This window comes from Pleurodeles waltl, chromosome 4_1 (genome assembly GCF_031143425.1).
Source record: "Pleurodeles waltl isolate 20211129_DDA chromosome 4_1, aPleWal1.hap1.20221129, whole genome shotgun sequence".
NCBI classification, from domain to species: domain Eukaryota; kingdom Metazoa; phylum Chordata; class Amphibia; order Caudata; family Salamandridae; genus Pleurodeles; species Pleurodeles waltl.
The window spans coordinates 681094010-681117330 of NC_090442.1; positions in this window are offsets into that span (position 1 = coordinate 681094010).

Here is a 23321-nt window from a genome sequence, read left to right on the forward strand (position 1 = left end):
TTCCTTATGGGTGGTACCTTGTAACTCCAATTTCTTTGGTTTGGTTCCCAAACTATCCCGCCCTATACTAGTATAGGTATCGGAAATAATTTTCGGTAGCTGTCTCTCTTGTTCCTGGTGTGGAGTTTCCCGGAGGCGCTGGCGTATTGCCAGTGCTACCACTTCCCCTTTAATATTACTGAGTATTATTGAGGAAACCGCATCAAAGTTACACATTAATTTCATCCCCAAGTCCAAGGCTGGTGCAGTCCCATGCTCATTTTGTATTTGTTTTAATTCTTCCTGTAAATTGGCAAGTGTTGGGGTACCATGTGTGGTAGTATATATGGCAGCGAAGACTGTACCCCATGTGGCACAGTCATCCACTGAGGGAACCATCCCAAAGGGCAAGCACATAGTGAGCAGTCTATGTTTTTCCTGTTGTCCCATATGGGGAAACAAGGCTTCCAGCTGATTAGTTTTCTGGGCAATCCAGAACAGTATTTTTTCCCATTCTGCGGGTACTTTACCCATGATAGTATGCACTGTTTGTGGATTAATCCCAGTAGCCAATTGATAACCACCAGGTGCTAGCGGTGCTGGTCGCTCTGGTGTTGTGTTCAATGTTCGCATTACGAACTGAACTAATCGTCTATATAATGTCACCAATTCATTATATAAATCTCGCAGATCTGCTATTGACATATTTTGTATGCCTGGGTGAGGTGTGTATGTGGCAAACATAGGCCATGTTGGTCCGTCATTACTTAAGACATCTGTGACATACACATTGGAAATAGATGATTGTCAAACAACATGATCCAGTGTCAAATACCATGCTAGATTCACAGGTCTCATGTCCTGCAAATACAGCACTATAGTGAACTATCAACATTACTAACCATATGATACAACCTCAGTAATGGCCATAGAACACACACCAAGAATAGAGCCATGCCATGTTGTCTGCATGGCATCCAGAGCTGGGGAAACTGTCAGGGAAACCCAATCACAGAGGTGAAATGTGAGGCCATCAGTACAGCCATTACACTACCAACAGCACTTCCCAACCACAGAGGCATTCTGAGTCGAAAATGTGAGTTGGCCAAACCAATCTGATCAAGCATACAGTCAAAAAATAGCAAAGACAGTAGTACAGTTACCCCATATCTCCCTCCTGTACCACTAACCACACTGAGATGACTGAGACAGAGAAACCCACATACAACTGTAATTAATGTGAGAGCTGCCACACTGCACTTCGCAAGGTGATTGTAAGAAACTCTACCACAAACCTACCTGACTCTCATTGGAAGTACTGCTGAATCAGCTGAGGCCTGGTATCCACATCATCCTCCTCCCCATCTTCATCACTGTCTTCTGTTCTCTCTACTGCCACCGGTGCATTTGAACCCCCCCCTCCTCTTCCAGTAACAGCACATGCCTTCTGAGGGCCAAATTGTGCAGCATGCAGCAGGCCATGACTATCTGGCAGGCCTTATCCGGGGAGTAGACCACGAATCCACCGGACATGTGCAGACACCTAAATATTGCTTTCAGAAGGCCAAAGGTCCCTCCTATCACTCTTCTGGTCCTTCCATGTGCCTCATTGTAGCGCTTGTCAGCCTCTGTCCTAGGATTCTTCAAGGGTGTCAACAGCCAGGATAGGGTAGGGTAGCCTGAGTCACCTGGGAATAGTTGAATGACACATAACATGTGTACAATAATATAGAGGAGAAGAGAAAGGATAGATGCTGTGACAGACAGTGAATACAAACTTCATACCCACCAATGAGCCAACCCCTCTCTGTCTGTAGTTGTGCCATCAGGTGTGCACCAGTGCTGTTCCTCATAATGTAGGCATCATGCACAGATCCAGGGAACTTGGTAGTCACTTGTGAGATATACTGATCAGCGAGGCACATAATCTGCACATTAATGGAATGATAACTTTACTTGTTCTGAATACCTGCTGATTTATCCTGGGAGGCACCAAAGCTATATGGGTACCATCAGTGGCCCCAATCACATGTGGGATGTGTCTCATTGCATAAAAATCAGCCTTAACTGTGGCCAAGTCTGCGCCATGCAGGAATTTGATGTAGTGATCAATGTGTTTGAGCAAGGAAGATAGGACATCCTTCAACACTAAACTGAACATTGGTTGAGATATACCTGCTGCCAAGGCCACTCTCAACTGAAATGATCCAGTGGCCAAGATGTGGAGCACTGAAAGCACCTGTACAGTAATAGGAATAGCATTTGGATGACGATTAGTAGGCATGAGATCTGGCTCCAATTGTGCACACAGTTCTCTGATTGTCACACTATTCAGGCAACAGGTGAGTAGTACATGTCATTCTTCCATTGTAGCCAAGTCAGCTAGGGGCTGGTACACGGGTGCATTCCTCCGCCTCCACATTGGTTGGTATCTACACATAGAAAACAATACAAGTGGTACAAAAAAATACCCATTTTATTTATCAATGCTGAAATATCAACCTCACAGACAACCTATTATATCTGTTCTCTGGTTGCTCCTACATACTGATGGACATAAAATACATCCCCCTTTCATTATAATACATGTCTACAGGTCAAATGTACAATGAATGGAGACATGCGAAGATATGGGACACAAAACCATATAGTACATCACAGTTCCCTAGGTCAGACAGTTTTGAGCAGATCATCAATTACAAGGCAAATCGTGTAAGGCATTATCATTTTAGATAAGTAACTTCCCAATGTGTAGGGCATGACATGTAGTGTGCCTGATCGCGCTATGAGGCACATGTAATTGGGTACAATGATAAATTACAGTGTAAAATGGCAGCCGCCTGTTCTGCATGCAGAAGACAGATGGAAGTGACCTCACTCCGCCGGCGTTATTTGTCATGACGGTGGGCAGTCGGAACCGCTGTGCCACTCCACATTGGTGAACATAGCCATGGCTGTGACTGCCATTTTCTAGATGCCATTTCACTTGACTCCTGACTGTCCAGCTATCAAGACCTCCACTGCGTGTGCTGCTGTGTCCTGAATTTGGAAGCTACAATGGCATGTGCAACAGGGAATAGGGTCCCAGCCGTCACAATGGAAGAACTTGGGAAGCTTGTGGATGGGGCTTTACCCCTGCATGGACAGTTGTTTGGGGCTCCAGATAAGCAGGAAAGCACCTTATCTGTATAGTAGATGTGACATGGTTGCATGTAGTTACATGTGTGTGCATGCACTATGTACTTTCAAGGGTGTTGTGTTGTGCAAACTTAATGTGCACATAGGTACATGACTTGTGTAGCATGACTGTGATATGTATACAGTATGTAGTTCAATGCTGTAACAGGTTGAGGAGTCTACATAAATGTGTCCTTATATCTGTGTCTCTCATGTAGGTCAGCGCCCATCAAAAGAAGGGTTTGTGGAGAGCCATCGCCAAAGAAGTGTGGACCATGGGGGTCCATAGCCAGCAGAGCACCCACTGCAAGAAGCAGTGGGAGGACCAGAGACGCTGTGCTTGGAAGACTGCATAGGCCCAGTTGGGGAAGTCCTCCCAATGAGGGAGGGGTGCCCGTCAGACCCTGCCCCACCAATGGCCCGCATACTGGCAGTGGCTTACTCAGTGCTGGATGGGCGCTTGAGGGAGCACAGCAGCCACAAGGGGGTGAGTACTCAGTGTTCTTCATGTTGGTATTGAGTTTCATAGTGATTGTATGGTTAGCTAGTAGTTAGTGGATGCCCAAATAACCTCTGGGCAGGTGTGTAGCTGAGGTCTTCATTGTAATGTTAATTGGTCTGTCTAATAGGCAGTTGTAAGTAACAGGCATGGCTACATATGTAGAGGACAACATCCTGGACTACATCCTGGGATTAATGTAAACATTGGTTACTTTCATGTACTGCTGTGTGGACTAGCTATGTGGTATGCCCATGCAAATGCAGGTTGTGCACCCACTTTCATGGGGTAAGTGAAGATGTCACTCAGTTAACTCCCACACATGGTTTGTTAAGTAGTCACAGTCTGCTGCTGTATCAGTGTAGTGTTGTCAATGGAGGATTGCAGGGCCTTCAAATTGCAAGGTCTCTTGTTGTCAGTAGCCATTCGTTTGGTCTGGTGTTTGGCACAGCATACTGAATATTGCTTGTGTATTTTTGTAAAGTGTAGCTAATATGTGACCCTATGCTCTCATTCTTTCTCCCCACTCTCCCTCCTTGTCTTCCTCTGTCCTTGTATGCATTAGCATCATCAGGTAAAGGAGTAGAGGCACCAGTGAGTGGAGAGGCTGCAGTCCGCAGGACCCAGGAGTCCACCTATGCAGAGTGGACCAATAGGTTGGAGGCCGAGGGGAGCACAATGGGGGAGACAGAAGATGCTACATCTGACTCTGATTCCACATACAATGGAAGCTCCCTAGTGGTGGTGGACCCCTCTGGGACTACCACAGCAACTGCATTATCCGCCACCCCCATTGCCAGCACCACTGTCCTAGTAGCTCCCCACCGAGTTGCTCCTGTCCGCTCACCCAAGAGGGTGGGCATCTCCTTCACCGCAGGCACCTCTGCCCCTGCCTCAGTCAGCCCTGCTGCCCTCATTGAGGAGGCTATTGAACTCCTGAGATCTATCTCTGTGGGGCAGTCAACCATGGTGAATGCCATCCAGAGGCTGGCATCCCAGATGCAGCAAAGCAATGCCTACCTGGAAGGCATTCACGGTGTGTTGGCTGGCCTACAGAGATTGTTTAAGACTCTGGCCGCCTCTTTGACAGCAGCCAGTGTCCCTACTTCATCCATTCCCCCAGGCTCCCTTCTCGCTTCCTCCCAAGACAAGTATATGCACCTCACACATGCACACTTTGCATGCATCTATATCTAAGTCCAGAACACCTACACGTCCTACAACTACTTCCTCTACCTTCACTCCCAAACCTGTTCCCACAATCCGCCCTACTGTTTCTAAAAAGAGTTTCCTTGCCCGCCTTGACCTGTTCCCTCCTTCAGTCCAACCCAGTGTTGCCCCTAAGCATCACGTTCCCCTCCCCTAGCCCAGTCCCTATAGCTCCCAGTCCTCCCATGGCCCCCCTACTGCTTCCCATGTCCCTCCCCAGCCATAAAGCCACCCTCTAAGGCAATGACTGTAGCCATTCCTCCGCTCCAAGAACACTCCCCTGCCATATAAAACTAAGGTCAAACCCTCCCAAACTAAAGCCCAAGGACCCCCATTCCAAACATCAACCACTGCCACACCTCACTCCTTGACCCCTGAGGTACCTGCCTGCCTGCCTGTCCCATTGATGTCCCTGCCCATTGGAGGACATGAGGCTGTCAGGAGTCAAGTTGGGCTGACATCATGCCCATGTGTGCATTTTGTACTTGTTGGACTGGCCAATGTCCCGTTCTTGTATATAGTTTTTCATTTGAACATTTGCAACAAATACATCTGCCCAACTGATGACGTTGGTGTCGATTTCAGTGATTTGCCCGGCCTTTAATTTTGTGAGCTTATGTTATTTCTGTATATTTGGAGCCTTTTTTTCTCCCTGTGTATGCTATGTGCGTGCCGTGTGTGTTGGTGTGAGTTTTGGTTTTGCATGTTTGTGATTTGTGTGTGCTTGTGTATTTGTGGCTGTGTGTGTGTATTGGGACGGCTGTTTGTGTATGTGTGTTTATGTGCGTGGCAGACCGTAGTAGGTGTGTGTTTTGCGTGTAGGTGTGTAAATCTCCCCTTCCCTCCCTTGTGTGCTAGACAGCTGTACTCATGGTTGTTGTCTTCGTCATTGTCACTGTTCCTGTACTTGGATTGTGTAGTAGAGCATTGGGAAGTCTTCCAGTTCTGGTTCCATGTCAGCCGTGGACTAATCTGTGTCCTTGGAGGTGAGTGTTGCCTTATATACTGCTTGTTTCTGCCAGAAATTTTATGGCGGTCAGTCCGCCCCGGAAATCGTGGCGGTCTGTTGACTCGTAATATGGTTGGCAGGGATATGCCTTCCGCCGGCCTGAGGATGGCAAATACCATCGTCAGACCGCACTGGCGGTGTTGTGGCAATGTTTTGGTCGGTTCACCGCTGTGATCGTAATATGGCGGTCTTCACCGCTGGCCTGGTGGTGGACTGACCAACACCGCTGCCATGGCGGTCAGGTAACCACCAATTTCATAATGACCACCTATGTGTGCAAAAAAAGTAGAGGATGATGAACTTCCTGATTTTTACAAGAATCAAATGGCTGAAAGGACTTTCACAGATTTTGGAAAAGGTTCAGACTACCATTGCAAACACAAACTCAACTGTTCACATATTATAAGTAGGAGTCCAGTTTAAATTTGAAATGATGCAAAACACCACATTTCCTGCTACTCTAAACTTCGTGGCAAAGCCAAAGAACTTTTGGAGCTTCTGAGAATTGGCCTTTTATTTTTATTTTAAGGATTGCAACAAGGTCTGTATTCAACAGAAACTATTAAAATTGCAAGTTAATGCTCGATATGTGTAAGGTTTATATTGGAGCAAGAGAAAGTAGCAGCAGTAGAATATGCTAGACCAGGAGTAGGGCCAGATAGGGCTTTTATCTCACTGCACTGAGCAATTAACCAGTTGGCTGGACAAATCTGAGGCTGTTTTTGAAAGCCGATGGCAACTCTTGGTGCCTCTCTCACTTCCGCAGCTTTCTGCGGTTAGTTGTAGCAGATGCTTCAAGAGAGGAAGAAAGAGAGGAAGAGAGTAGGAAGGAAGAGAGAAAGTAATCAGAGGGGGAGAAGAGAGAGACATGAGAGAGGGAGGAGAGAAAGAGAGAGAATGGATGGATGAAAAGAGAGAAACATGAAGAGACAAAAGTAGCGGGTCTGGTTTGAGCATTTTTGCCAGGCTGCTTTTGGTTCCACAGTCCAGCCCTGACATGGGGCTGCATCATAAAGAGCCGCACCGGCTCAGTGCCTAACTGAGCATCTGATGTTTTGTGTTTTTGATATCCAAAGTTTAAACATGTAACTCGGAATTTCTTCAAGTTAATGTATTAACCTCAGACAGATCAATTTGAAAGCAAACAGAGGCAATCCCTGATCTATGTTTCTAACTCACGATTTTTGCATTTCAAGCATTACTCTTAGTCCTCACATCCTTGGTGTTGTATTCCCCCAGACTTTTGGCCTTCACCACTTTGCTTTGCTGATCTTGTTATCTTGACATTAGGAATCTGTTTACTTTACCGCTGCTAACAAGTGGTAAAGTGTTTGTGCTCTCTCCCTTAAACATGGAAAAATTGGCATACACACAATTGACACACTTAATTTAATAGTAAGTGCCTGGTAATTGTACTATATGTACTCAGGTCCTTTAAATTTATTGCTACAAGTGGGCAGCAGCACTCATTGTGCTGCCTACTAAAGTAGCACTGTGAGGCATGTCTCATGTCTGCCACTACAGCCTGTAGTGCAGTTTTAAACCACAACAAAACTTTTGCCAGGCCTTTGTTTGTCATAGTTTCAAGTCATCCCTAAGGTAGGCCATGATCACTCCTAGTGCAAGGTATTTAAAAAGTTTACATTCCCTAAAGTTGTTTTTTCACTTTTGTAAGGCTGTCTCTATCATAGGCTAATACTGGGTTGCATTATTACACTTAATAGGTGATAACTTCAGTTTGGTAACAGATAAGAGAAATGCTTATTCTACTCAATTGAATTGCAGTGCAAACCCCTCTTTTATGGTGAAGTCAAATTTTAAGTTACTGTTCTGAAAATGTCACTTTTAGAAAGTTGCCTTTTTTGCCTAAACTAAATATGCCTTTCTGCCAGTGTCCAGGTTCACGTGACTGTGAATGGTTCTCATGTGTGTTCTTTCCAGACATGGGTAGAAAATGATCTTGCATATGGAGCAGAGTGTTCCTCTCCCCATCAGGATGTCCAGAGGTGTTAAACTAAGCCTCAAAGGATAGCCTCAGGGCTATGCCCACTCCCATACAGACCTCTAAGGGTTGGATGCCTTGCCACTGACACATGTAGCTCACACATTAGCCTGTCTGCCCTATGTTACCCAGGACAGTTTGGGACCAAACCCAGGAAAAGGGGAAGGCTAAACAGAGGGGACACCCCCTACCTACAGGCTGGCACTGGGATAAAAGTGGCACCTTCAGAACCTCCCATCAGAACAATCTTGGACCCGTAGAAGATTCAGAAGAAGGACTGCCCTGCGGTCTGAAGAATGAATATTGGACCTGCATACTTTGATTGATCCCAGGCTTCCCAGAAGTGACTCCAAGGGTCAGTTGGCTAGCCTCCCATTTCAGGTACAGTGAAACACCAGGTTTCCAGGGAATTCTCTTTTAGTTGCCCAGCTGGCCAGCACCAACTACACCTGCCCGAGCACTGCTGCTCTTCTCTGCTGAAGTGCGTCCTGATCTCCAAGAGCTGCCCTTTCAGATTCTGGACCCATTTCTCAGTTTACTCATTAAGCATTGAACATCCAGTTGACACTGTAAGATGCAGTGCTCCCACTGTAAGCCTTCCCAGTCACAATGGAAAAAAATGAAACGTGGGCTTTCCCTCTAACCCTTCTTCATCAGTAGTTGTATATTATTACATCACTGAACATAGCAATGGGGACATTCCCAAATTCAACATATTACTAATGTAAAAGTGAGACACAGTCCACTTAGGGCCGTATCTGGGTCGCATTAACTGAACTGCACCAGTACAAAAGGTGTTTGAGTCTTTTTTTTCATATCCTCACCATATATGTTGACGCATATTTTATTGACAGAAAAATACAGAAAGAGGCAATTACTGTCTTGTTTTTATAATTTTTGATGTCTGCATCCCACATACTATCTTCGAGAACATTTGGAGGTAATTTATGCACTTAAAAGGCAAAGAAAAAACACAGAGACTCAATCTGCACTTGTACAACAGAGAAAATGGGATCATGACACTAGAACAGTGAGCAAAAGCAATATGTTGGAGCTCCATGCTTGTGACGGTGTTGTAGGACTCACCCCTCTCAAGGGCACATAATAAATTGCATCTCTAACTCCTAAAGCTCCCTCTGTGTCATACTCATAGATTGACTGTGATTCACCGTGAGAAAATGTCATATTTTGTGTGGTACCTCTATGTTTTTGTTAAAAAAGTTGTGTGAAATTTGCGTGATCTACTTTTGTGAGATTTGTTTTGCAAAATTATTGAAATTACACACAATGTCCCTCTTTATAACCTTTGCAGTAAATGCCGCCTACCGCCGTGCTGACGGCCGCCAAGATACCATGACTGCGGCGGTATACCGCTACGGGTATTATGACCCACACAGAGAAATCCGTCATTATACAGACACCCACACAAGTCCGCCAGACGAAAGGTCAGTGATAAACTGGCGGTACCAAAACCCACACCATTACGCCAACAGGAATACGCCCACAGGATCAGGACCCACGAATCACTGCGGTAAACCATTGGCGGAACACACCGCTGCACTCAAAATACACACACCCTTACAAAACTACACCACATTGGACAATTCAAACTACACACACCTGACACACATACACACACCACACACTCACACCACTATAAAACACACACACACATTATCCACAACCCTTTCTATGAAAAAAGAACAGAGAGAGAGAGACAAGCCAGGAGCACCCACTCAATTTGAGCCACAAAACACCATCACCCATACACCATCCACGCACCTCACGGGACACACCACAACACATCACCCCACACATCACCTCACACATATCACTCACACCACATCCATGGCACCCCAAAGACACCCCAGGTTTTCAGAGGAAGACCCAAGGGTCATGGTGGAGGAAATCATCCGGGTAGAGCCACAGCTATTCGGATCACAGGTTCAGCAGACGTCCATTGCAAGGAAGATGGAGCTATGGTGGAGAATAGTGAACAGGTTCAACGCCGTGGGACAGCACCCCAGAACAAGGGATGACATCAGGAAGCGGTGGAACGACCTATGGGGGAAGGTGCATTCCATGGTTGCAAGACACCAGATAGCTGTACAGAGGACTGGTGGTGGACCCCCACCTCCTCCCCCACAACTAACAACATGGGAGGAGCAAGTCTTGGCAATAATGCATCCTGAGGGCCTCGCAGGAGTAGCAGGAGGACTGGACTCTGGTAAGTCATATCTTTTCTACGATATCCCCCACCCTACCTGCATGCCATCACAAACTCCTACCCCAACCCTCACCCCCATGACTCCACCACCTCACATTTACCCCACTATCACAACCCACCCATCCCAAAACCAAGCCCTCCATGTAACACCAATCCATGGACCCCATCTCAGACCTGCATGGACACCCATCACCACAGCATGCCCATTAGAGAGAATCACCTTGCCCACAAAATCACTACACACACAAGGCAAAGCTGACAGGGCAATCACAAAAATACAGGGAAACACCCTCATGCACAAGTTGGCACACGCAGATGCAATAACACTGCATTTGTATTCCCACAGGACCCCTACTCAACATCACCAGAGAGGAGTTGCCACCAACATCCAGTCCCCCCCAGAGGAGGCCCACAGTGATGACAGCAGCTCTGCACACCTGGATCTCGATGACTAACCTGGCCCATCAGGGACCTCTGGACAGTTGGTTACCCTGCCACGTTCCCAACCCACCACAGACCCTCCCTCCTCAGAAAACACCACCACAGCATCCACCCAGCGGGCCCATGCCACTGTCCCCAGGACACATCAATCAGAAGTGTGTCAACCACTGCAGGGACCCAGGACAAACACAGGACGATCAGGGACCTGGGGTCAGTGGCAGTGGGTACATGGTTCAGGGGACAGAGGCACAGGACAACAGGAAAGCTAGGAGGACTGCTGTGCGACAGGGGGAGGACAGGCCCAGGGAACGGACTCTCCAGGAGGCACTCACCAACATCTTGGGAGCATACCACCATTTCCCGGAGACCATGGGCCAGACACTGTACAAGTTGCAGGAGACCCAGCGATTGCAGGAGGGACAGTACTGGGGGATCAGGGAGGGCCTAAAAAACATCTACACCTTCCTGGTCACCATTGCAGGGGTACTGGCTGACATAGGCAAGACCAAGAGGGAGGCAATGGCATAACATAGGGCTCCTGACACTAGCCACACAAGTACAACCCTCCACCTCTGCCGGCGCCAGTGGACAGGAGGTCCCTCCACAGGACCAACAGGCCACCAGCACCCCACCCCCTGCAGAAGGGGAACCACCCCGCAAACCGTCCCTGCGATCCAGGCAGAAGCCAGAGAACATTGCCAAGACCCCCGCCAGGAAATAAGACTCTCCAGATTGTCACCCTTGTGTCCCACTCTGTCACCCTGTCCACCTTGAACTGCCATTGCTCCCCTTCCTATGCCCCATTGGACAATGCACTTCTGATACCAGGAGACTGGACTCTACCCTGGACTTTCCTCCACCATCAGCCCAGCCCATTGCACACCCCCCTCTACTTATCAGCACTTAAATAAACACCCTTGGAACAAATACAATTCTGGAGTCTGTCAATTGATTGAAACATGTATTAGTTCAACATTCTGAAAACATTGCAAACATATGTACACTCATTTATACATTGGTATGACCTGTAGTGAGCAGCAGTAAACATACCAGGAGCCAGAGTGAGCCACAGAGATCTGAAATTAGAGATGCCAAAGGGTACATTAAGTGGCCATAGACATAGGTAAATCAGGCTTCCATGTACAATGTCCAACAGGAAATTGAAAGGTAAAGTCAAGTTACAGTGTCTTACCTGTGTGTCACTGGAAGTACTGCATGATGATATTACTTCTGTGGTCCACATCTTCTTCCTCTGTCTCCTCTTCCTCACTGTCCACAGGGTCCACCGCTGCCAGAAGACCATCTCCAGGCTCATCCTCCTGCAGAGAAGGCACCTGGCATCTCGAGGCTAGGTTGTGCAAAGTGCAACATGCAACGATGATCTGGCACACCTTCTTGGGTGAGTAGTACAGGGGTCAACCTGTCAGATGGAGGTACCGGAACCTGGCCTTCAGGGGGCCAAAGGTCCTCTCAATTATCCTCCTAGTTCGCCCATGTGCCTCATTGTGTAATGTTCCTCTGCCCTTGTCCTGCCTTTCCTCACTGGGGTCAGTAGCCATGAGAGGTTGGGGTAACCAGAGTCACCTCCAAATATTGAGGGACAACTGTCAGACACACACTAACCCTTTGGGACAACCCCATACCCAGACACTAACATATACTGCGTGGGGACCTTGAGCTCACCTATTAGCCACACTGGGTGCCTCTGGAGTTGGCCCATCACATATGGGATGCTGCTATTCCTCAAGATAAAGGCATCATGCACAGAGCCAGGATACTTGGAATTCACATGGGAGATGTACTGGTCCGCCAAGCACACCATCTGCACATTCAGAGTGATAGCTTTTTCTATTCCTGAACACTTGTTCATTTCTCCGGGGGGAGGGGGGGCAAAGGCTACATGTGTACCAACTATGGCACCAATGATGTTGGTCCCAGGACATAAAAGTCAGCTTTCACTGTGGCCAGATCCTCCACTTGGGGGAATGCAATGTAGCTGTGCATGTGTTTAAGCAGGGCTGACAACACTCTGGTCAACACGTTTGAGATCATTGGCTGAGACATCCCTGATGCCATGGCCACTGTTGTTTGGAAGGAACCACTTGCCAGGAAATAGAGCACTGACAGTACCTGCACTAGAGGGGGGATACCTGTGTGCTGACGGATAGCTGACATCAGGTCTGGCTCTAATTGGGCACACAGTTCTTGGATTGTGGCCTGATCAAGTCTGTAGGTTAGGATAATTTGTCTGTTCTCCATTGTCACAAGGTCCACCAGGCGTCTGTACACAGGAGAATGTCTCCATCTCATATTCATCCTCAGTGGTTGAAGCCTAGGGAGGAAAACGGTGAGCAGACGGTCATAATCACACATCTAGTGCAATAATGATGCATTTCTTCCCTTACAGAACCAGTATGTGAATCCAAGAGTCAGTTGCTGTGCCAATGTCTGCTGTGACGCAGTTAGGTGCCATGGCCTGTGCCCCTCTGAAATGGCGGCTGCATGATTTGTGAGGAGGGACAAGTGGAAATGAGGTAATCCTGCTGGCGTTGTGTGCCATTGCGGTAGGCGCATTGGTTATCATTAGGCACTATGGGTTCCAGGAGCCAATGGCGATGTACGCTGGTGGTGACGATATGCACCGCCGCGGACGTGACCGCCATTTTCTATCTCTTCACTCACTTGCTACCTGACCTTCAACAGGAGAGGACCTACACTGCAAGTACTGCTGTGACCTCTGTCTGGAAGTGACAATGGCTCATGTGTCTGGGGAAAGGGCCCCTGCCTTCACTGCGTAGGAGTTGTAGAGACTGGTGGATGGGGTCCTACCCCAGTACACGTTACTCTACGGTCCTCCAGACAAACAGGTGAGTACAGTGTGAGCATGATGCTTGGGCCATGAATGTATGGAGTGCTGTCTATGTAAGCCACATGTGGGGGGGGGGGCTGAGGCATCCTGGGCAGAGTGCTGCATGTATGGTGGTCAATGTACGTGCGTCAGGGGATGGGAGGGATATGGCGGGCAATGAGTGTGACGGTCCGGACAAGTAACTGATTCCCTTTTCTACTGTCTTTTTACTGCAGGTCAGTGTCCATCAGAAAAAGGCTATTTGACGTGCCATCGCTAAGGAGGTGCGGACCCTGTGGGTCTTTGACAGGCGGAGCACCCACTCCTGCAAACGGTGGGAGGACCTGCGCCGCTGGGCAAGGAAGACGGCGGAGGCCCAGCTGGGGCTGGCCTCCCAACGAGGAAGGGGTGCCCATTGTACCCTCACACCCCTGATGTTCTGCATCCTGCCGGTGGCCTATCCGGAGTTCGATGGGCGCTTGAGGGCATCACAGCAGCCACAAGGGGGTGAGTACTAAATCTGATTCAGTACTTTGTGCACGTTAAGCTTTGACGTGGGTGGGGATGTGGACTGTGGGTGCCCCTAGGCCAGGGCGATCATGGCAGGGTAGGTCTCTTGTTGGGCAGGCTCTGAAGCACTCCAAACCCAATATTGTCAGTGGGCATGGACTACTGGTCAGGGCCCTGTTTGTTTCAGGTGTGCAGCTCATGGCGTTAGGCATTGTACCCCATGGGCTGATGCTTAGGGCTGTTCCCTGTGAGTTGTGTACGCCAACGGTAGTGTTGTTGCTGGCATTGACCAAGTGTATCCTCTGTCTCTCCCCCCCTTTTTCTTTTGTCACCCTGTCCTTGTATGCATCAGCATCATCTGGCAGAGGAGCAGAGGCACCGGCGACGGAGGGAGCTGCATCCCACATGGGCCTGGAGGCCAAATCCACCGAAGGTGAGGGCACCAGTGTGACGGAGGGTGAGGGGAGCACCACAACGGAGACAGGAGGGGACACTACAGACAGCGACTCCTCCTATGGGGGAATCTCCCTGGTGGTGGCAGACACCTCTGCGCCCACCCCAACAACAGGTACAGCCACCAACCCCCTTCCAGCACCACCCTCCCAGCAGCCCGTCAGCGTGATTCCTGTGCCCGTTCACCCAGGAGGGTAGGCATCGCCTTCGCCCCAGGCACGTCAGGCCCTGCCCCAGTCAGCCCTGCTGCTCTCAATGAGGAGGCTATTGATCTCCTGAGATCCCTCACTGTTGGGCAGTCAACCATTCTGAATGCCACCCAGGGTGTCGAGATGCATTTGCAACAAGCAAATGCATACCTGGAGGGCATTCACTCTGGCGTGGTTGCCCAACAGAGAGTATTTCATGCTCTGGCCTCCGCAATGATGGAAGCCATTGTCCCTGTCTCCAACCTTCCTCTCCAACTTCCTCTACCAAGTCCCAATCCCCCAACCCTAACCTATCCCAAGCGCACCTTCAGACCAGCATTCACCCAAATCAACACACAGAAGTGGCTCAGGCAAACACAAGCACCACTCTTCATCTCACAGGCACTCATACAAGCACCATCCCCATGCAGACACACTAACATCCACTGCCACCACTGTGTCCCCCTCCTCCTCGTCATCCACCTCCCTCCCAGTAGTGTCTCCACTCACACCTGCATGCACTACATCCTCATCCACTACCTCCATCACCAGCACGCCCATCACTACACACCCCTCACTGGCAGTCACCACCCCCACATCCATGCACACGTCCTCTGTGTCCTCTCCCAGTGTGTCTGTGATCCCTCCTCCCAAAGTACACAAACGCAAGCACCCACCCACCCAACAGCCATCAACCTCACAACAAATTCCAGCCCATGCACCTGCACCCAAACTCAGCAGACAGACACCTCCTACAACCACTCCCTCTTCCTCAACTCCCAGACCTTCTCCCTCTTCCTGCCCCATTGTCCCTAAGAAGATTTTCCTTGCAAACATTGACCTGTTCCCTAGCCCTCCCCCCATCCTTCCCCTCGGGCCAGGGTGGCCAAGACTCCGCCCAGCACCGGAGCCACCAAGCCTACGTCTGCTATGGTTCCTGCAGCTGTCAAAGGGGGTGCCCGTCAGGCCAGCCAGTGTGCCACCAACCCCTGCCAAGGCAAAAGCCATTCCACCACCTGGCAAGGTGAAGAAGGGGACAGCATCCAGCAAGGGGAAGGAGCCACAACTACCCAGCAAGGCCACCTCAAACACTCCAGCTACCAGACCCAAGGTGACACAACTATCTGCCAAGGTGAGGAAGGGGCACAAAACACTAGGCAAGGCACTTCAACCATCTGAGGCTGCAGGTGAAGGGCTGGTGGCTACCAGCACAACCGCCAGCACCACCACCTGCACCGCAGCCAGCACTGTCAGCAGCCCCGCCGCTAGCACCGCCGCAAGCACTGCCACTGGCACTGCCAACTTCACTGCCGCAAGCACCACTACTGTCAGCAGCAGCAGCCCCAGTGGGCAGTTGTCTGAGGCTGCAGGAGAAGGCCTGGAGCCTCCCCCCACCACTGGTAGCACCTGCACTTGCACCGCGGGCAGCACCGCCACCTGCACCGCCGCAAGCCCCGCCACCTGCACCGCTGACAGAAGCACCACTGCCAGCAGCAGCAGCCCCAGTGGGCAGGCATCCAAGGCTGCAGGAGAGGGACTGGAGCCTCCCTCCACCACTGGCAGCACCCCCAGCGACACCGGCACTAGCACCACAGTGCAGACGTAGCCACCACTGGATGGACTGTAGCCCTGCCTCCATAGACTATCATGCATCCTGGTCACTGCAAATCTCATGGCTCAGACACCCAGGTGAGGGACTGTGAACTGACACATCCCAAGTGTTGCATCTCTGGGCAGAGAGCCCCCTCCAGAACCAGTGGAGAAAGGCATCCACTCACCCTATCCTTGGCAGGATGAAGCAGACTGGGCACAAAGCCCCCTCTAGAACTAGTGGAAAAAGGCATCCACTCACCCTATCCTAGGCAGGATGAAGCAGACTGGGCACAAAGCCCCCTCCAGAACCCATGGAGAAAGGCATCCACTCACCCTATCCTTGGCAGGATGAAGCAGACTGGGCGCAAAGCTCCCTCCAGAACCAGTGGAGAAAGGCATCCACTCACCCTATCCTTGGAAGGATGAAGTAGACTGATCACAAAGCCCCCTCCAGAACCAGTGGAGAAAGGCATCCTCTTGAGAGACTGTGGCCTTGCACTCCCCAGGACATCGCTGTGGGCATGGAGCCCCCTCCAGGAGCAGTGGTGTTGTCCCATCTTCCGACTGAGGTGCCCCTCATTCCCCCACCCCCGGAGGTCCCTGTGTGTTTTCAACCTGATGCCCCTGCAGTGTTCTCTCCGTATTGATGCAGGTGTCAAGTATGGACTTGGCCTTTGTCATATGACCCTGTGGCCCACGGACATTTTGAGTGGACAATGTACTGCCTTATGTACTTATTGTATATATTGTAAATACTGATTTTGAATTTGTAACGTATATATCTGACTATTTCTAATATGACACTCATTTTACTCCATTCCTTTTGTCCTTGAGTAATTCTAGAGGGTTATGGGGTGTATATGTAATGTTGTTGCACATCACCCACTATAGCTATGTCCACCTAAACCAGTCAGTCCAAATGCACACACACACATATATGTATTGACTCACATACACAACTGGAAGCACACATCACAGGTACAGGTGCCCTTTCAATGTGCACACTTGGACATAGATAACAAGTGTGCGTCTAATATCATTGTGGTGCCATCATTTATTTGGCAATGAATATTGACACGAAAATTACATTTGTGTATATGTGTGATATGTGTATTGTACCAGTGTGTCCCCATCCATGTCTGACACAATTGCGTTCCCAACATATGCTTATCACAGTACTTTAACAAAATGACTGTGAAATGTATATGTCTGCAGTGGTCCCAAGCTCATGTGCACTGACCACAAAACATTCTCTGGCAATGTGGAGTCCCTACCTTCGAGTCCAGCGATGGGGGGTTGTGTTTTTTCCAGGGTTCAGTAGGAGCAACAACAGAGGTATCGTCCAATTGTGTCAAGTGAGAAACTGAAGTGGATTTGTGAAAAAAGGTAGGCTTTTACCATATTCCCCCTCCAATCCGCCAACTAGGGTATGGAGGAACCACCGCCGCAATTGGCTTGTTGGGAAGGCCCATTGAAAACTGCTCAGAGCTAAGGGTGGCTGGAGTCCTGCTACCAACCACTATTTCCAGTGGTGCTGTTGTCACAGCTGAAGATTCCAGGCAGAGACAACAAGACTCGGGCGGTCCATAGCATAAAGGACCGTCAACATCTAAATCAGGCAGACTGACCACCAAGCTGGCAGATGGATTTTCTCGTGGAAAAATGATGGCAGGACCGTTACTTCCTAGATCTAAATCAGACTCTTAGATTTATATAAAAAGAGTTGTGAGAAATCAGGTTATTAGTTTAGGGGGTAAATACCCATATCAAGTAATAATCACAATCCTTGTCAGGGTAAACCCATAAAGTCACTAAATTAATCTGAGGTCAGCTTCCTAATAGCTATGATACATAGCAGACAGACTTAACTTAGAGGGATTGTGTAAAGCATGTATGCAGTACTCAAAGAGCAATAAAGTCAAACCACAACACAAGAAAAATCCCAAGCCAATCTAACAAAATAGTGTATGTTTTAATAAATAGAATACCACTGAAATTATAAAAATCCATTAAGGGGAACCAAAGTTAGGGATTTTTAAAATTCAAAATAGCACCAACTGGGGTCATCTAGTTGTGCTTGACCCATACAGAGGAACGATTTAAGGCTGACCTCAATGGATCATGCGTCGGACTCAGAACTTATGTTCAACCGAGTCAGAAGTTTTAACTACAGACTTAGGCCCATATTTAAGAAAACTTAGAGCCACCTTTGCGCCATTTTGTCTGAGGAAAAAGCAACGCCAACCTTGAGCCATATTTATATTTTGTCATTAGACACGTCTAGTGACAAAAGTTCATAGTTAGACTAATTTTTTGGGAGCACCACCCCACCTTGCATCGTCTAGTAAGAATGATATGCAAGGAAGGCGCTCCCTTCTAAAAAATGATGCTAGCCCTCTAGAGCTATATTTACAGCCCAACACAAAAATGACGCATGTTAAGGAACCGGTCCAAAAAACAAGATGCTAAGCTTGATTAGTGTCAAAATTGAATGCCTGCTCAGATCAGGTTTTAAAATGAGGCCCACACACTACTACATTAGGAAAACACACAGTAGGAGCATTGGCAACCCCCTGGACAACATGGATATGTTATTGCTCCAGCTCAGCACACGTCGTAGAGGACAGCAATGACAACATGTCCTACCAGGACCACCGCAGTAACCCCAAACACCACCACAGCAGCCACAAAGGCAGCGCAGAAGGCAGGAGAGGATATTTTGACAGCGCAAAACCATCCTTGCACTCAGGGAACAAGATGACGCCTGAAGCCAGAGTCGATTGTATGCCTGCTGTACCACATTGCGCCAGACATTACTGCAAGCGTGGAAACACCAATAACCATTCCACCCATGACCAAACTTGTGGATGTACTCTGTATGGTGGCATCAGGATTTTTCCAGGCAACTGGGGCACAAGTGGGTGGTATCTCCCAGCCATCCTTCTCTGACTTCCTTCCAAAAGTTCTGGATGCAGTCATTTACCTCAGACCTCACCACATCCGGCTCCCCAAAACCCCACAACTGTAGCAGGAGACCGAGCGAGGTTTCTACCAAATCATTGGGTTCCTGCATGTGCTGGGTGCAAAGGACTGCACCCATGTCCACCTGGTGCCACCTCCTGCAAAAGAACACCTCTACAGGAACCACAAACACACCCATTCCATAAATATGGAGGCCTTAGTGGACCAATGCGGGCTCTTCACAAACATCCTAGCCAAATATCCCAGCAGCGTCCATGAGGCCTACATATTTTGGCACTCCACCATCAACAAGTGGTCCCAGGATGGGCACTATGGCAATGGGCTACTTGTAGGTAAGCCACCATACCAATTATTACACAGACAGCAAACTTGTAGGACAAACAATACATACACCACACTAAACACCCATGGACAGGGTAACACAGATGTACAGACAACAACACGTGCCACATGTCACACTACACTGTTTTCATTGCACATCACACACACACATACACCCCTATGTATAATACAGGCACACCCTGACTGACACACCTTGTGAAGGACAGGTGAAGCAATGTCCTCTTTGCATACAAAAGTTGGGCCCAAACCACTACAAGTGTCCACAGGTTGATAAATAAATAGAGATCCCTCACACATAACACCTAACAAGGAATAGCTCTGCTATGTGAATGGCATAGGCCATGTCAACGTAAAGAAAGTTGCATATAGGCACAGGGCCACATTTGTCATGGTGTAAAAGCCTCCGGCAGCACCAATATCAAATGCCATCCAAGTGTTGCCATCACCAACTACATATCACCAAAACATACCAGACGTCCCCATTGTGTTCACCTTCACCTGTCTGGTGCATTGTGCCACACACATAGGAATATAACATCACCAGCCGTGAAAGACCATGTGTAGGGATGGACACCTTACAGCACACCTACAATCGACCCGGTAATTCCACAACTCCCTTACATGATATCTGGGTACGAACAGGGGATCTATGGCAGCTGAACTACTGACAATGTACTAGGAGAGGCCAGAGATGCATGTGAATGAGGAGACATGGGACTTAGCAGGACTGGTCAAGCGATGCAGGGCATTGCAGAAAACCACATAATTCCCTCTCTTGTTACTCAGGTTTCTGAAAACTCATGCATACATCACAAACCATACCATACAACTGTGCCACACTGTGTCAATGATCCACATGCATATACGTATGCCAGCCAGCAACTGGCAACAACAACACTTTGTGCAAGGGAGCTTTTCCAAGGGAAAAAGAGTGTGATTCACATGCTACACACAGAGACCTGTGTCATGGCACACAAACACAAAATAGTTTCAAAGTCCCAGATCATCACTCTTCTGGTGGTCTGAAGTGAAGGGACTGAGGGCCTCATGTCAGGAAAGTGGTGCAGTATTGACAGCAGCGCCATTGTAATTGTGCCACTTTACCATACCCTACTGCCACCATGTGGGCACTGTATACAACATACGGCGCACCATGGCGCAGAGTAGGTGCAATAGTGTCAATATAATAGATGTCATTGATGGACTCTGTGTCAGAACTGACAGCATACCTGACCATTTCATACACAGTACATATCGATCCCTTCAAATAAATGGTGTTACCCCTTCTAGCCCCTGCTCTGTGCAGGTGTTTAAAGTATCTGCAACAAATCATGCCTAGGAACCTTGGAGAATCATCTGCATATTTTTTGTTAGTCCTCCTAATGTGTGAATCTACCTCTTGTACACATGATGCCTGGCACAGGCATAATCTGCCACAAAGGGTCAGAAAGTGTTGTACTGCGTGCATAGGTTCACATGGAAAAATGGTGGCCTGAGTTTGGCCTTGTAGGGCTACCATTGTGCCAATAACAAGGATGCTATTGTGGTGCAAGGAGGTGTTAGTTTCCACTAACATTAGGACACAGCCTCAAATATGGACAACATGGCACATATTTGGCATGCTTCAATTATCAGTCCAGAATTAATTTGACAATCACCAGGTCCCTGAGACACAATCAATGATAGTAACATCCACCAGCACACAACAATGCAACCATTCAACCAAAAGAGGACCACACACAATCTGAGTCACCACTCCACCTAAAAGTAACATCTGTCATGGCACGTAGGAAAGCACAAATATGCATGACTGACACATGTTCTCACATTCCTTTGCAGCCAACCAAGGTTACAACATCCAGCCATGGGTGATGACCACTTTTGGCAACCCGACAACCGAGGAAGAGCAGACATACAATGAAGGCCACAGAAGGACATGAAATGTGGTAGAGAGGACATTTGGGCTCCTGAAGTCAAGGTTCAGGTGCCTTGCTCTGACAGGAGGAAGCATGTTGTATGCACCATAATCCTTGTAGGTGCAATCTTGCATAACATTTGCATTCAAACTAATGTCCCCTGGCATGAACTGGTACATGTCCTCAATGATGAGGAGGATGACAATTGTGCAGCACAGGTGGACGGAGAAAAACAAAACACTGCTGCAGGGGTTTGCAGGAGACAATAAATTGTACTGAACTTCTTCACCTAGACATTATACAACAAAAATCAACCTGTAAGTATCTCCATTAAATCACTTTGCACCAGATTGTCCGTGGCGTACTCAATATCTGCTTCATATACCATTGGTAAATTGCCCATACCTCTGAGTGCAGGGAAAAGCCACAACAGTTGCAAATAATGTTGGAACATAGGTTGTAATTTAAGAGGGTCTAGCGCCTCCATGCCGCACATCAGTGTCATATTACTCATGCTCATGTGGCTCTTTAAGGCCTAGATCCATGCACCAGAAATACTAAGTAGCATAATGTATGCATTGTGTAAATTCCAACTCCTTGCACCGCATCATGCCTACGCCAGGCAAGATGTATCCAAGGGTGTGTACATACTATAGAGGGTGTTTTAAAATGGTGTACTTGAAACTAAGGAACTAAACTGTGTCATATCTGAGGCGGGTAGCTGTAACACCAGTACTGAGCAGGTGTGACAAGGGAGAAAACCATTGGTATCAATGGACCATTATGTAGTGGTCAGGTTTAGGGCCAAAAGTTTGACCCTAACTGTTGGAAATGGCCTTTCTGCAGGGTCACCCCAAACTTGGTGCCTTCCTCCTCTTATTTTCTGACCTAATATTTGCTGGCTTTAGGACTCTGAGCACTTTACTACTGCTAATCAGTGCTAAATTGCATATGCTCTCTCCTTAAAACATGGTGACATTGGCTCATACCCAATTGGCTTACTTAATTTACTTTGTAAGTCCCTAGTCAAGGGCACTACATGTGCCCAGGGCCTGTAATTTAAATGCTGCTAGTGGGCTGCAGCACAGGTTGTGTCACCCACATAAGTAGCCCCCTAACCATGTCTCAGGCCTGCCTCAGCAGTGCCTATGTGTGCAGTTTCACTGCCACTTCGACTTGGCATTTAAAAGTACTTGCCAAGCCTTAAACTCCCCTTTTTGTTACATATAAGTCACCCCTAAGTTAGGCCCTAGGGAGCCCATAGGGCAGGGTGCTATGTAGGTAAAAGGCAGGACATGAATCCATGTGTTCTATATGTCCTGGTAGTGTAAAACTCCTATATTCATTTTACACTGCTGTGAGGCCTGCTCCTTTCACAGGATAGCATGAGGGCTACCCTCATATATTGTTTCAGTGGTAGATCCTGATCTAAAAGGAGTAGCCAGGACATATTTAGTATGGCCAGAATGGTAATACAAAATCCTGCTTAATGGTGAAGTTGGATTTTGTATTACTATTTTAGAAATGCTACTTTTAGAAATTGAGCATTTCTCTACACTGAAATCCTTCTGTGCCTTCCAACCCACATCTGGCTAGGTTTAGTTGACAGCTCCCTTGTGCATTCACTCAGACAACCCCAAACACAGGATGCTCAGTCACACTTGCACACATCTGCATATTGAATGGGCCTTCCAGGGCTGAGAAGGTGGGAGGGCCTGACGCCATGGACTGGACATCTATGCCATTTTTGGGGAGAAAAGTCCCTCACTGAAGGAGGAGGAGTTTGTTAATGGTGTTAATACAGCCTGTCTTTCTCACCTTAACTCTCTTTCACAAACTCAAGTGTTACATTTCTTGAGTGTCCTGAAATCAGGATCCCCCCGGACCCTGCCCCTCCTCACATATTTGTGCAGGGGGCGGAAGTTATAGTTCCGATGCTGACACAT